Below are 17,226 nucleotides of genomic sequence, written 5' to 3' on the forward strand. Positions count from 1 at the left end.
CAGCCAAAAAGTAACGCACAAAACAGGCAGATCACTCATCACCCTCTTCATTTCTCTTATTATTCACTAGAAAAAGACTGTATGCTCTTTCAATGAAATCTAGAAATGAAGGGAATGGCCGTATGCAACCCCCTGTCCTATGTTCTATCTTTCCTGTGACAGCTCTTAGCTCCTTGTGCTCACTGATCCTCCTGACCCACAAAAAAAGCAAAGGAGAAAATAGAGAGAGGGAGAAAAAGAGAGAGGGGAAAGCCCTTATTTCACAGTCCACTGCTGTTTGCTCCGCCCACTTCTACACACAAATACACAAACACAGCACCGCACAGCACACACACCTTCCATCTGTCCTCACTAGGGGGTGATGACTCACACACAGTCCTGTTTTATGTAATCGGAGCAGACTGCAAGCAGCCAGCAGGGGGCAGCACATCACACAGATCTCCCCTAACAGAGGTGGGCCAGGAATAGCAACAACCTGAGGAGAGTGTTGGTTTTATAACCTAATTGACTGGTGAGCCTACATTTTCTCCCATTTTCCATGAACTCATGCATCTGTGGGAGGAAAAAGTGAGGGCAACTTTATCTACTTTTTATTTATTTATTTAAAATGTTGAACAAAAGAGTGACTGAAGCAGCTGATACTTTCCAAGCTCTGAAAATGCTGTGGCACAGACTTTCTCTTGCATAACTGAGTATCTTGTGATGATGGAGAACAAAGATGACAGCGCCTGGCAACGGTGTTAAAAAGTGCAGTAGGGTAGGAGGTTCATAAGTGTGCTTTGTGTTCGTGTTTGTGTGTGTGTGTGTGTGTGTGTGTGTGTGTGTGTGTGTGTGTGTGTGTGTGTGTGTGTGTGTGTGTGTGTGTGTGTGTGTGTTTGCAGAGAGTTGTGGTCCCCTTGAATTTCCTGGCATACAGAAAAACTAACCTGTCAGAAACAGAAAAACTGAACAGGCTGACAAGGCAAAAGAGAAAGGGCCCAGGAGGACTTCAATAAAAGAAATACAGGGAAACACAAATGGACTTCAAACGGACACAAAAGACTTGAAAGAAAAAACTGGGAGTCATATTATGATCCAAAACCACGCAAAACTAAAGCAAAGCCATTAAAGAAACAGACTTCCCGGCAGGTGAAATGACTTCAAAAAATTAAAATGTAACCACAAAAAGAGCCATTATGTTCCCAAAAGACACACAAAACAAAAAAATGGATGACACTGTGAAACACACAATGAATCTAAAGATTAAAAAAAAACACAAAACAAACACAACTTAAAACTCTGACCATAAAAATACAGAGATAAAATAACAAAGAATGAGAAAATCTCACTTTCAAAAGGCCAGCATAACTATGAAAAGAGTGAAACATGACCACAAAGATGCACAACATTGCCACAAAGAGATGAGGTATAATTACAGAGAGCTGCATCACAACCTGAGGAAGAGCCAAATGACCCCAAAGAGACACAGCGTGACCACGAAAAGATGAATATGGTCGCTAGTAGACACAACACAATGACATATTGTTACCGGAGTGAAATGCAAAATACACTGGACATAAATAGGTGCAAAATGCAAATCAACCATGGTGATTCAGAGAACAACAATAAGTTTAAACAATTCAACATGAAAAACCTAAGAGTAACCTAAAGAGATGCAAAACTCTGTGACTCACAAATGACCATCAAGAACTACACTTTGTCTAAAAATAGCAACACAATTACTAAAATAGATGCAAAACAACCAGAATGAGATACAAAATGACTAATTATAGATGGAGAACATCATAAATGAATGCAATACAAATAAATACAGATGGAAGAAAACTGAAAAGAATTAAAAATATGTTTGTAGTCAGGTTGAGGTTTTTTCTTTATGTGTGGCTGTCCTGCAGGTGCATCAGGTGGAGAATTAACATCATTGTTCCAGCTTGCCCCTTGTGCCAAGATCTGCATGTGGACACTTCAATAGCTGAGTATGCACAAAGAAGAGATGCCGTGTGTGTGTAGTAATACACTTAGGTTACTATTATAACACATTTTAAAGTGTACTGCTGAAGGTTTCTGCTTCAGTATTTTTTTATCTCTGTGTGTTTGTGAGCAGGGTGTGGGTGTTTACACAAGAGAGCATGTGTTTGAAAGTGACGGTGCCCACACAGACGAGTGGGAGGAGTGTTTGGGGTAGCAGAGGGGAGTGTTTGAGCGCCTGGGCCTCTTTTTTTATTTGGCACCTTTGCTTGGGTATGATCTCATCTCTGGGCAGGCCGTGCCCTGAAGGCAGCAGCGGGTAACAGCATGACACCGGAAGCTAAGATTCAGCGCGGGACAGAGTGCACTGACCACCTCTTCCGTGCAAAGAAACAAATATGGAGGACAGGGTGGATGTCTTTCATGTTTCGCTTTTCAATCCCTCAGTTCCCGAAATGCTGCCTGGATGGAAGCGCAATCTCCTCTCAAGATGTAACGCTTTGATCTGATCCTACTGCATCACAAACAGCTCTCCATGTCTTTCCCTCTCCACTACACCACAATGCAGGTATTATATTTGTGAATGAAAGAACAGGCTGGAGTGTCATTTCCATCCACCCACAACCTCCAAGCACTGAGATTAGTTCATTAATGAAAGAGCTGGCAGTGGCATCTGCAGGACATCAAAAAGAGGCTGCACAATACAAAACAGGCCGGGTGATTAGTGAGTGGAGAGTAGTGAGGGCAGGAAGCAGAGGAATATATACATGGATAGAGGGACAACAACGCTACATAAACAATCATATCAATGACTAATCCTGTTTGTATTCAATGCATACTGTGGTACTACAATATTACATCTGCATGTTGGGTTTAGATCAAAATACTTCAGGCCTTCTTTGTATGTCTACCACTGATATCCTCTCAGTTCTCATTGACAAGTACTGCTACCATAAAGGTTGTTTCTGTGGCTGCTAAGGGATAACTGAAAGGAAAGGGTAGCTAATTTTCTTTTAGGGTGTTGAAGATCACCTGACAGGGACACATCAGAAAACAAACATGAAAAATCTTTGATTTTTTTGTTGAAGTTGTTGAATTTCATTTGGGGATTCCAACAACTTTTACTCCACAGAAGCCATATGAAGATCCCAAACAAAGAAACAAACATCAACAATAACAACAAAACATGTAGTTTCAAGCAACAAGGGGAAAAACTACCTGAAACATCTAAAACCAAACTTCAATGGGATTTTAGAGAAGAAGACATTTAGTTCTCATCACTGTCATATCCTAAAGAATTCTGATAGCTGGGAAAATCTAAACTATTACCAAAATGTCTGTTTAGTTTATAGGATACTACATAGTTCATCTCCACTTGGTCTGTCAAAATTTATCAATTCTGAAAAACAACAAAGGGAACCACTAAAGGGGGAAGCTAGGGTACTGCACAATTCCCCCAGAAAACTACATTTGCTCAAGTGTCTTTTCCAAACATCACATTGATGAAATTTGGTATCATAATAATCTGAAAGTTACCATCAATTTATACATTAAAACACAAAGTTAAGACACGGTTTATTGAGAACCAACAAAATCAATGCTGATGCCTTACTTACCCCAATCCTGTACTTAATTATTACTTCCAATTTCCTCCATTGTCATATTATTTCTATTTTCTAGACTTTTTTGTTTGTATTTTCTATACTGTACTTTTGAACATGTCTTGTTTGTGTTGCCAAATAACATCTGGCAAAGTGACTGCCTATGAAAATTAGCCTTTTGACTTACTTAAGTGCATTTACATTTGTGTTTTTCCCAGTTAAAGTACCTTTCCAGGCTAAATGAATAGAAAAAAAGCTTGCAAATTGTTGTTTCAGAGCATTAAGGTTAGTGGTGCCAGCTGCGAATTTAACTCTAGCAAATGGCATCACTTTTCCTTTGATACTTTAAAAAATAGTAAGTTCAAGTCATAAAACCTGTTTGAACTCATAACACATACATCATGCCATGTTTAAAACAAACAAAAAAAAAAACAATTCAACAGAAAGAAGTAGGAAGAGAGACCATGGCTGTGACTGCAATCACTCCCTATTTACGATGGGGAAAAGGAAATGAGTGATTTCGGACACAACCCACTAGACAAGCTATTGCTAGCTTGAGATAAGCCAGTTTTCAGTCGTTGGGTTCTTCAACGGTTGGAGACTGTACGTTAGCGACAAAGGAGCGGCTACGTTGACGTCCTACAAGTCTCCCTGATAATAAGTGGTTTGGATTTTTAAATATCATTATTACGGAAGTTCATCCAGCAGGATTTCCCCGTTATTACAAGAGTAGACCATCTGTTTGACACGCTGTCGGATACGAGCTATAAATCGTTCGTCTCATGGACAGCAGGAATCTTTTCTTGTTAACTTTGAAATAAATAGCTTATCAGTCAGGTCCAATTACAGGTTCAGTTGTTGGGCATGTTCATTACCTCAGGTCAGCGTAATCTCCCACAAACACCGTGGAGGTTCAGTGCAGAGGGTCGCAGTGAGCAGGTTAACAATGTAATTAAAACACCACAGCAGCTGTCAGAGCCAGGAAGCCTGTAGACACAACTCCAACACTTCTATGACAACTTCACTCATCTGTCTCTTTCTATCAGGCAAACAAGACTTGCCATACAGAATTACATGATGGGAGCCTTGGACAGATTTATATAAAGCTCTGAGTTAGACCTTACCGGGCCTGCTCTACCTTCATTTTCTTTACTCGTTGCGTAAATGTGGTTACCAAGGAACGACAACGTGTTGCTAAGGCTGTGTGGGTGTATGGCGGCAAAAGGGACCGATGCTGAAAAGATTTTCAGCTGTGAGAAAAATAACAGATGAAAAACTGAAAAGTATGTGTGCATCAGGGAGCAGAAGCTGTGGAACAATTCTGTAAATCACACACACACACACACACACACACACACACACACACACACACACACACACACACACACACACACACACACACACACACACACACACACACACACACACACACACAAAATAATAATAAAAAAAAGAGGAAAGAGAAAGAAAAAAGTTTTATAATTTTTTTTTTTCAATATTACAAAATAAAAGATGTTTGTAAAGGCATAATTGGAATGAGGGTTTGTTTTTCAAATACATTGGTAGGCCATGTATTTCATTTTATTTCTTTTTTACTTTATGTGAAAACATTTTTTACCTCGGTTTAGTCAGTGTAGGGGAGACTGTGTATGGTTGTGGATCTGTTTATGTCATACTAATATTTTGTGGTTTTGGACCCTGTGAAGTGCTAGACAGGCTTCTGGAAAGTTGTAAAAATATACTTTTGCTCAACGGTTTACCTAAAAAACTTATCTTATTCCACTGGAAAAAGAAGACACACTCAGATGCACAAACAGGATCCTATGGAGAGTATTTGAGACCTGTCTCAGTGAAGGAGCTTGCACAAAGGTAAGTAAGCTGAGCAGATCAGAGTTGATCTCTTTCTCCAGCTCTAAGTTTCAGAATTTAGTCCGTAGCAGGATTTGAGCCAGAGACCCTTTGGTTCCTAAACCTAGTCCCTTCAGACTAAGCCACAGCTGCCCCTTTTGTTGATACTGATAGTGTGGCTGTTTTATACACATTATCAAAAGTAAAGTGTGATTTACTCTGCTTTCTTCAGCTACTTGATCTTTAAAGCATCAGCTCACCTATTGTCCTTTTACACACTTGATATCAGCTCACTATGCTTTGTGATGCTCTCTGAAGTGAGCACAAAGGTGAGCAGCTGTATTTCCAGTCATTCTTGCTACAAACATCTTTGATTGATTTTTTAACAAGCATCCAGGAACAATGACTTTCAATAAAAGCCTGCCTTTCTTAAAAAAAAAAGAAAAGAGGCCTTTCTGTTACCTGTCACCTGTTACACCACGCATGTCCTGTTTGTGTTTAAATGTATTTTTGGAGCGCCAAAGATAGAAAACAGGTCTGTATGGAAAAAGAGGAAGGCCACAACTGACAAATAATTGACCTGGTCCGTTCATGAATCAGGCCAGAGTGAATGAACAAGAAAGCTGCTGAAAGTACCGACACAAAAATGGGGCCCAAAATGATGTCAACAGTAATGATGGTTACATGACAGAAGAAGGGACACGTGATCTTCGCCAAACCGTTCAGCCATCAGAGGTTTATTTCAAGCAAGGACAGAGACAGAAAAGAGGACAATTAAAGAGAGTCTAAGAAAAGAAAAAGGTACAAATATGGTTTATTGGCTGGTATGCAGCCCATTCAGCACATCTGTTCCACCCTCACTCTCATCAGCCTACTCCCTGCTGCCGTTACACAACGGCTTACTTTACCTGCTTATCTAATAACATATGTCTGAATTATATACCTTAAATGAGCTCCAAAGCTGTCACTAAGAGTCAAATGTTTCCATAAATCAGCCCCACGGTCTGAATTTTTTCATTTTATCAAACAGGGTTTGTGTCTTTTAAAGATGAGCCTGAGTATAATGCACACACACACACACACACACACACACACACACACACACACACACACACACACACACACACACACACACACACAACAGGAGAGGAGCGAGCCTCAATGAAATATCTGCTGCTAGGAGGTCTCATGATGTAACACATCTACATCATGCTGCCATGGCAACCCCGCATCAGCACCAACTTAACTGTGGGGAGAAAGAGTCAGAGTGTGTGCTGGTATGTAACAGTACAGTACTGTGTGCAGCAAACCTGTGTCCAAAAAACAGGAAAGAAGAAATTTGTGTCAAAAAAGTGGAGTTTACATTTTATATTTTAGGAAAATTAGAAAAAAAGTTTTATTTCACATAAATACCCTATAAATCAAACAGGTTTACGTTTAATTGCATATTAGAGAGATGCTCATACATTATAAGCAGTTCAAAACCTGTACTTGGTCCTTAAAAGGAGTAACTCGTCTATCAGTGGCTTTAGTGTCCCTTTTTTCCTGTGAGTCTTTAGTATAATCTAGGAACCTTGGGATTAAACTAAAGAGCCCTGGTGAAAAACTTGTGCCTCCTGTTCCGTTCTGTTCTGTTCCCTGGCTGCTAAAAATAAACAGGATATTGAAAAGTGAAGAGAAAAGGTACAAGGCTACAGACTAACAAAGCCCAGCAGAGAGAAGAAGGTGGGGAGTGAAAAGGAGCAGGAGCATGGGCGTGGAGCTGTTTGTGTGTGTGTGTGTGTGTGTGTATGGTTTAAAACCGGAGGTTGAGCCCGTCTGTTGATGGATCTGTTGGACGTTAAATCAGACGGAGAGAAATGTGGCCAGAGGAGTCAAAGGTAGTGTTTAAAACATATTAGAATAAGGAAGAGGCTGATATCTCCTACCAGGTGTGTTTCTTTAACTTAGTGGGTAAAATAAAAGAAACTACTTTTGTATGTTTTTTGTGCAAAGCATCACATTTTTATGTCATAACATTCATGAAAACAAACTGTGATGGATATAAAATATAGACATAACACACTACATTAATGCTAAATTAGGCTCTTCATCTAATTTAATGTGAGGAACAAACGGATGAACGTATTATTTTTTAAAAAAATGAACAGCAAATACAAGAACTACCAAACCAAAACGGGTTTTTACAGCATGTAGAGAAGCACAGCAGGTTATTATTGCATCCTAGCCTAAGACTTCACAGGGCCACTGTCAATGATGGAGTCATACTTTGCTCCTTAAAAATATTCTATGTATTTATAAAGGGACTGTGTTTAACAATGAAACTGAACGTAAAAATTCAATGCATTGTTCCACTGCTAGCTTAAGGCTTATGTATACCTGCTGCCTATTTTGCATCCTCTTCAATGCTATAGACATCACCTGTTTTGATAGAGTGTATTGTAAACTCTCTATTGAGCTTTATTTTAAATTTGAATGATTATGTGAGAAAGAATATTGGCACAACAGTCTGTTAACAGTGTTTTTAAGTGTTTATGTTGTCATCATACCTTTTAAGCGAGATGTCATTTTGATTGAACACGAGAATGTCTATCTTTTCACTCTCCCCTTCTGCCTCTCTGTGTCCCTAAATTTCCCCCTTAAATCGTTTTTTCCCCTAAACTCTCCTCTTTACTCTTCTTCTCTCTCACTCCATGCAGGAGTGGGAGGTGTTGCTAGGCGACAGATTAGCTCTTTCCTTTCAAGAAGCAGAGCGCAGACCTTGACTGGGGTGTAAAAATAAACAGAAAAAAAGGACCATCTTGGAGGGAAAAAAGCACAAGTATGTTTCACCTCTGTCATGAGAAACACAGGTCCCTGTTTAATTCTTATTCACGGCACACTTCACTCACCCTGAAGAGCTCAGATGGTGTTATTTATAACCACATTTACATGTGAAATCAACACACAATCTACACTCATTATGGCCACAAGTGTTGACATTTTCTCTGTGATGAGCCGAGATAAGTCACAGGGATGGAGATTTAGCACACACTGGTGATGTGTGTGTTCTGTTCTCTGTGTTTGAGGTGGTGACTCAGGTTGTGGAGGAACATGCTGCTCGTCCTGCATCCGCACCTTCAGGAACTGTGAAAGTCGCACCTGTTGGAGACTATGCCTGGAGAGTGTGTGTGTGTGTGTGTGTGTGTGTGTGTGTGTGTGTGTGTGTGTGTGTGTGTGTGTGTGTGTGTGGAAAAAAACAGAATGGCTGTGTGATTTGTACATCCGCTTCATGAGTGTGGAATTGTTACAGAGTAAATGTCAGTGAATGAAAGTGTAACTGTGTGAATAACTAATTTAGATAGTGAGACTGAGATGGGTGTGAATGAGTGAATGTGAGGGGTTGAGTAAGGTAAAATGTGGGTGAGTGAATCTGGCTTAATGAAAAAAGTTAACATGGGAGGTGTTTAATTAGCAGAATGAATGACTAATTTAGTGAATATCTTGTTATCAAAATATTGACCATTGAAGATTGACCAGTTTAAAGGTGAATGAATGACAGTAAGGGCTTGAATGAGAAGGGGTTTGAGTGAATGTAACAGTTATAGATGATAAAAGTGAATGTCTGAGAGATTTTAAAGAACGGATGATGAGCGCCATTAAAAAATTATGACAGAAAAAAAAGATGTGCTCTTGTATAAGTATGGATAACAAAGTGAGGGATCTGGTGCTGTTTTCTGTGCACACCTGTAACGCCAACCTGTACAAGCAGAACACTACAGAGGCCGGCAGAGGGGTCAATTATAATATAAGATCCTTTTTTTGGATATCAAATAATGCATTGAAACTAAAATTCTCTGAAAAAAACTTGGACATTAATCAGCATTAAAAAAAAAACTATAATGACATAAAACATGTTCTTTGATTTAAAGGTTTGACTGCTCTTCCATCTGTTAAGATGAAGGAGGTTGGGTTTGCAACCTATAGTTCAGCCAGTCACCAGGGGGAGCTCCAGCATACACACAAATTACACTATTTATTTATTTATTCTCCTATTGGTTGATCCACAAATCATTCGAGAGGAGACAGAGATTTGTGATCACAGGAAATCTGAGCGAGCAGTATTGTCACCGAGCAAGAGGACACAGTCTGAGCACGCGCAGAGCAAATTTGAGCGCAAGAGTAGAGTTTTTTAAGACAATATCACGAAATCTGAGCATGAAATCAATAAAATACTGCTCTCAAATCAATTAAAAATGCTCTTGATTAAAGATAGGATATTCATTCCATACAAAGATTACATACTTGTTTAAAACTTGTTTTATTTACAATTTGAAACAAGCTCACCAAATTGGTATGTAATGATAAACTAAAGCCCTTCGTGATGGATATATCTGACTGCTAGTCAGCAGATGACAGGGTTGCTGTTTGAACTGAAACGTGCCTCAATCTATGGAGTGACGTTTAAAATTCACCTTTTGCTTTAGGAACTCCCTTTTCAACCAGTGTTGTCTCTGTCCAACTGTGGATTGATTCACTGAATCCATTTCTGATGCAACAAAGCACGATAAAAGACAGCACAGGTTGAATCTTCTCCAACAGGCTAGCTGTGATGGCTCCTATGGCAATGTTGGCCTGCCCGTTACAATATACAGTGTCAGCTTTTTTGAGTTTCTAAGACATGGTAACAGGGCTCTAAACTACACTATTTTTTGTTGAAAAAAAATAAAGACAAGGCTATAACATAACTGTAACATGATAACTGACTAAAATTTGTAATGCAAGGTTAACAAAAATAACTAAAGAGAAAACATCTTTAGTCTTTGTCAATCTGTTTCATAAACTCATTATCATAATCAGACCAATCGTGAGTTCTGGAGTAAAAGGTATTGAGAATCATGTTATAGAAACATCGGGTCTTCTTATCTGTTTTATAGATGCATGAGGGATAAAAGTAATACTGTTGTTGGACCAGTTAATACATCTCTTAGTGGGTGTAATAGGCCTGGATGAGTGAGGAGTAAAGAGGGTTATGAGAATAAAGAGCCTCTACCTGAATGTTGAGACAAACAGGAGGTTCTGGCACAAAGACAGACCTTTAATTGGATTCATTTGGGTCCATTTGCTGTCAGGGAGACGAAGCACTCGTCTCCAGTACCCCTCGCTCTTCAGCCATGTTATTCCTCCCACCCACCTTTGACACCAACACTAACCCGCCTCATAATAGCAGGGATTATCATGACAAGCGTAACAATGGCAGCGCTTCAGACGAGAGAGTGTGTGCAACCTCAGGATGGCTTAAGTACCTACAAGACTGCTGGGTGCAAAAAACAAACAGCTTTGAGTGTTTTCGTTCAGGGAGCTTCTGCATAAAAAGGTTTGCTATTTTCAACCAGAGAAATTGTTCAGTCGATCTGTAACCAATCAACATTTCTAAGAAAGTGATGTGCTCTTAATGGTAAATTAGAGAGAAGCATATTAGCATCTGTAGCGCCGAGTTCTGCAAAGGGTTGGTCATTATGCAACCTCCAGTCGGTCACTAAGGTCCTCTGACCAGGGGCTGTTGGCTGTGCCACGGATAAGGTTGAGAATCGGAGGTGACCAAGCGTTTCAATTTGCGGCCCCAAACCTCTGGAACTTGCTGCCCTTGGTCTTGTGAACATCTGCCTAACAGAAGACATACTATGCACCAGGCTGTCAGCATGTTTATTTCTGCTCTGCATAACCTCATATATTTACACCCGGAGGCTGCTGCTTGGCTTTTCCACACAAGCCTCATATTTACAGACCAGGGCAACCTATTTTTCATTAAAAAATTAGAGTGATGAGGATTATTAGGGCCTGAGCCTGAAAACAAGACGAAGGCCCTCAAAACCCCTCGAATTACTTTTTTTTTTGACGCTTTCACCTCAAATGATGTGCCTTCACCGTGTTTAAAGTTGTAATGAAACATGCCACAAAATTCAGTCTTGGCGAAAAATTTATGAATCCAGTGATTTTGTGCCAATATGTGCTCTACTGCGCCCCCTAGGTGAGGAAAATGCAGCCCCTCGAGCTACTTTGAGCTACATGCCTAAAAAATTGTATGCGTAACTATCATGCCAAGACCTACAAAAGAGCCTCTTGTGACCATAGTGAACTCACAACTGGAAATTTGGAAATCTGAGTTAAATGTTGGCTTTTGACAATTTATAGGGTATAGGGTTTAAAAAACTAGTTTTTTTTTATTAGATCAACCCCACTCTTGGCTTGTGTATACTAGACACAATAACAATTAAAAGTTATTAAAGGATTTTTCGTAACTCATGGGCATGGCCACAAATGAGCACCGACATTGACAAGTTTCTCAACTAAGTTAAAATCTTGATAGCTCTAATATACAACGTTAGATCAGGAGCAAAATGCACTCGTGTTATGATATCCAACCCACATAACAGAACATGTTAAATACAAAGTCAAGGCCATATCTAGTGGCCAAAATCAGTACTGCAATCTACTTTATGATAAAAATAACCCATGTATGCTTGCTCTTGAGGTCAGATTTTATCTACATGCATGGCTTTTTGATAAAGCGGTGTCATCTTTGACAGTTCTTTTAAATTTGATAAGCAGATCAGCTCTGTCGTGAAGACAAGCTTCTTCAAGCTGAGAATTCTCAGCAAAGTCAAGGCCTATCTCCCTCCTCAGGAGTTTGAGAGGGTAATACACATGTTAACATCTTTTTTGGATTATTGTAATTCTTTGTATGTCGGTGAAGATCAGTCTTTCCTCCGCCGCCTTCAGCAGGTTCAGAATGCGGCTGCGCGCCTGCTGACAGGAAAGAGACGACGTGATCACATCCCGCCTGTACTGGCCTCTCTTCACTGGCTTCCTGTCAGCTTCAGGATCCAGTATCAAATTGTCTTGATAGTCTTTAAAAGTTTACATGGGTTGGCACCGCCATACCTGAGTGAGTGTCTGAACCTGCATGCTCCGGTCAGAGCACTCAGGTCAACTTACCAGGTCCTCCTTGATGTCCCAAGAGCGAGGCTCAAAACAAGAGGGGACAGAGCTTTCACGGTGGCTGCGCCGACACTTTGGAACAGTCTGCCTCTTAATATGAGGGCCGACAGACTACTGACACCTTTAAATCACTCCTTAAGACTCCAACCTTAAGACACCCAACGTTTTATTTGCTTTTATTTATAGTCGCTAGTTTTTATTGCTCTACTTTTTATTGTGTCTTTGACCTATCTGCTGTTTTAAATTATTTTGATTAACTTTTGTTTTAACTGATTGTGTTTTTATTGTACAGCACTTTGGCCAACTGTGGTTGTTTTAAAATGTGCGATATAAATAAAGTTTGACTTGACTAAAGTTACATAAAGGCACACTAAAGGTAGGCATGCCAAGAAAACTAACCATCTGACGTATGTTTATCAGGCTGTCTATCATTTCACCTCCTCCGATCGGATTCAATAATACAGACATGCTGCGCCTACACACACCTACACGCACACATAGGCCTACACACTAACTCTCACACACACACACGCCAAAGTTATTCATAACCTTCTCACTATTCACAGCACAAAGTCTCAGTCCTCAGCCGTGGGGCTTACAGTAATCATATGTCACGTTAGTATGACCACACCACACCACACCACACCACACCACACCACACCACACAGAGTTTTCAAACTTCAGGAGTCACTGAGAGATCTGACAGCTCTTTCCTTTCTGAAACTCATTTTAAAATGTTTCCAAAAAGCTCCCTGAAGGATAACAGACAGTATGAATTAAGAGCTCACACTAGACAAATAAAAAAATCAAAACACCGTCTCAACATAATGCAGCACATGCAATGTTTAGTCTTATCTTAAAGATGATCTGTTTTGCTTTAAAAAAATAATTATGTCAATTGTATTTGAGAAAAATCGATGTGGCTGTTACCTTTGAATTAGTGCTTGATAGTCTGTGACTGGTGTGATAGTTACTTCAGAATGTGGTAGGACCATAGACTGTGTATAGAGTGGACAACGTGGCTCCGCCATTTATCATTGTACGGTTTTGAAGCCGAAATACCGCCGTCTCAGGTGCCACCATTGTAGCAGTTTGGAGCCAGATTCTGCGCAGTAAAGATAATGAGGGATTCTGGGAGAATCTGAGTGGAGCTGGGTGACAAAATTAATAATTATTTTTTTCTTTCGAGAGTCTAATCACCTCCTGACTCTACCTCCCGACATATTTTACAATCCCCGAAAAAAAAATACACGAGAACGGCAGCTGACAATCATCTTTAAACTTTACGTAAAGCCTCGTTTTTAACCTTGAATAACTAATGAAAACAAAACTTTTCAGAAAAAAGAGGACTTGAATACAAGACAGCCAAATAATATCTTCAGATCTCCACAACAATCGGACGTGCGAAACCTTTCTACGAGGTGTAACAATTTTTTGAAGTTTGACCACAGCCCATCTGGAATGGATGGAAAGCCGTATTTTTAAACCTATACTGCGACCAGCCACCAGGGGGAGCAGTTTTTGTAGAGACCTCACTTCAAGCCGAGCAAGCGGACGTCCTATTTTTTTTTACAGTCTATGGGTAGGACACACTGCCTGCAGCCCCTGAAATAGGAACCTAAATTGCACCTCAAACTTTTCTACTTACCTAATCCAGATTAAACTAAACAGTAGCCACATTTACATGGACCCAAATATTCGGTTTATTTGCTCAAATGGAAAGAATTTAACCTTTGTATTCACCTGATTCCGAAAGAAAAGAGCCAATCCGAATGGATATTTAACCAGTTTCACAGGAGTGGAGTATTCCTTTCCCCAAATCGATTGAGGTATCATGTATCCACTCAAACAGAAAGTTGTCAGGGTGCGTTCTTTCAGCGCATGCTCAGATATTACGTAGGACGCAACTGGAGACGTTCCTCAACTTTAAAAATGGCGGTGAGCTGTCAGCACTGGACTGCTGCGGAAAGTTTGTTTTTGATCCAAACTTTGAAAGAAATGAACATAATTTCAAGACTGGACGGACAACAAACTCATAATACAGAGTATTGCAACACCGTGATAAACAAACTGTTGTCCTACAGCTTTGATAAATCTTGTGATGTTTACATTTTTCTGCGCATACCCCATTGACTATTCTGTTTGATTATAGCGGCGCATGTAGACCAGAGATTGGAATATTTCTTTCCATGTATACTATTGTTTTCGGAAAGATTCCATTCGATAAGACAAAAAACTCCTTATGTAACCGTGGCTAGTGAAAACAGAAAGATCCTTCAGATTGGTTGGTTCAGTCCACAGCAGAACAGATTGATTTATAAAGTTCTCTTGTCTCTGTATTTGTTACATTTTCTCTCCTTCTGTACTCTGATAATCCGTCACAGAAAACTGTTTTTACTCATGATGCCACATTCACCATTTATCGACAAATAACTAGTGAAGACTGGTCAGAAAAAAATGCACTTCAATCAAATGTGCCCATCTGCAGATGGAAACCATGTTGAATAAAAAAATTGTCTAGCTGATTTGCTCTCTTGTTTAACCAATGTTCTATCTGGTGTAATGGGACTGAGGACTTTATGACCTGCACTGCATCCAGTTACCAAGAGGAGCTCTAAAGTTTTAGCTTCACTTTTAAGGTGCTGTTGCGCTGTCAACCATAATGATCTGTGTGCAGTCTGTGCACACACATAAAATGCCAGTAGAAGGCAAAACATTAATTTCAGCACAAATGTCAGAGCTACAGCTAGCAAGATTAAGAAAACAAACATCACTTTAAAACTAGTGTTTAAACTTTCCCCCTTCACTGTCATGCTGATAAAAATGTTATTCCAGCCCAAACACGCTTCCTCACTGCCACCACATGTGCATCCAGAAATTATTCACAGTGATTCACTTGTCCCACATTTTATGTTACAGCCACATTCAAAAAATTTACACACAATTGTTATTTTTTCTTTTTTTTTTTAAATTTAGTCCACCTGTGGTAAATTTAGTTGACTTCACAAGATTTGGAAAGGCAAACACCTGTCTATATTAGGTCTTACAGGTGACAGTGCATATCAGAGCAAGAACCAAGCATGAAAAGCATCAAAAGAATTGTCTTTAGACCTCTGAGACAGGATTGCCAGACACATAGCTGGAGAAGGGTACAAAAAAATTTCTGCTGCTTCGAAGGTTCAATGAGCACAGTGGCCTCCATCATCCGTAAGTGGAAGAAGTTTCAAACCACCAGGGCGCTTCCTAGAGCTGTCTTCCTGTCTAAACTGATCAAGCGAGAAGAGCCTTAGTCAGGGAGGAGGCCGATGACTTGATGGTCATTCTGTCAGAGCTCCAGCAGTCCTCTGTGGGAAGGGGTTACCTTGAATGCCAGGTGTCATGCATGGAGGAAACAATACTATCCCTACAGTGAAGCATGGTGGTGGCAGCATCATGCTGTGGGGATTTTTTTAAGCAGCAGGAACTGGGAGACTAGTTAGGATTGATGGTGATGAATGCAGCGATATATTGGGGGTGGGGAGGTCATCTTTCAGTGGGGCAACCACCCAAAGCACATAGCCAAGAAGGAGTGGCTTCAGGACAACTCTATGTATGTCCTTGTGTGGCCCAGACAGAGCCCTGACTTGAATCTGATCAAACATCTCTGAGAGATCTGAAAAAGGCTGTGCATTGATGCTTGAGAGGTGCTGCAAAGAGGAATGGGCCAAATTGCCCAAAGATAGGTGTGCCAAACTTCATATGACATGATACTCAAAAAGACTTGAGGCTGTAATCGCTGCCAAAGATGCTTCAACAGAGTATGGTGCAAAGATTGTGAATACCTATGTAAATGTGACGTCTTAGTTTTTACTTTCAATAAATTTGCAAAATTAAAAAAAAAACTCTTCTTGTCATTATGGAGTTTTGTGTGTAGAATTTTGAGAAAAAATAGATTTACTCCATTTTAGAATGAGGCTGTAACATAAAATGAGTAAAAAGTGAAGTGCTGTGAATACTTTCAAGATGCACTGTAGGCCTGTGTTAAAAAGCAAGAATACTATTAAAAAAATGAGTGTTAATCCATCAAGCCTTCTGAGCCTAACAGTTATTGGCAGTCTTCATGTCCATTAGAAAAATATGTCTTTCACCTGGTGATGATTTGTGAGCTGAAGATGATCAACTCAGAATATTAACTTCAGAGCCTGAAAGTTAGAAAACATTGTAAACAATAAAGAAAGGCGTGTCCCAGTCCTTGAAATGTATTATAGAGTTTGATTTTAAGTGATATTATTCAATTTAGAATGTGATGGATGGTGAATTCACAGAGACATAGGATAAAAGTCATTTTGCAGTCGGTCATCTTTGGAAAATAAGACTTTTTTGTAGCTTAATATTGTTGCTGGTCATTAGTTACTTTGATGATGACCAGGAAGAGACAAGGCCACTGATTTGCTTATCAGCTGGTTAATGATGCAGGAACTAAAATGTGTTTTTTGTCTGTTGAATTTATTGTTTCTTCTCTTTGTGAACCAAGAAAACAGGATGGTTTGTGCTGATAGATTGCAACATTTGAAAATCTTTAATGGCACCAAGAAGCAGAGCAGAGAGTAACATTCAGGGATGGTTACACTTTTTGCATTTATCATTTTTTTGGTTTCCAAGAGGCGTTCAGGGTAAGACTTAAGACTTTGGGGTTGAGATCATTAAGTGACTGAGAAGATGTTTAATTAGAGTTGTAGAGACTAATATATTGAGAGTGCAGGTTTTAGGCACTTAAGTGTCAGCTTTACTTTTAGACTCAATTATTCTGCTCAGTCAATAAATACATCATACTAAACACAGAACGAATATA

Source organism: Halichoeres trimaculatus, unplaced genomic scaffold, assembly GCF_033239565.1.
Source record: "Halichoeres trimaculatus isolate MK-OKI-2021-1 unplaced genomic scaffold, fHalTri1.1 fHalTri1_scaffold_7, whole genome shotgun sequence".
Classification (NCBI taxonomy): domain Eukaryota; kingdom Metazoa; phylum Chordata; class Actinopteri; order Labriformes; family Labridae; genus Halichoeres; species Halichoeres trimaculatus.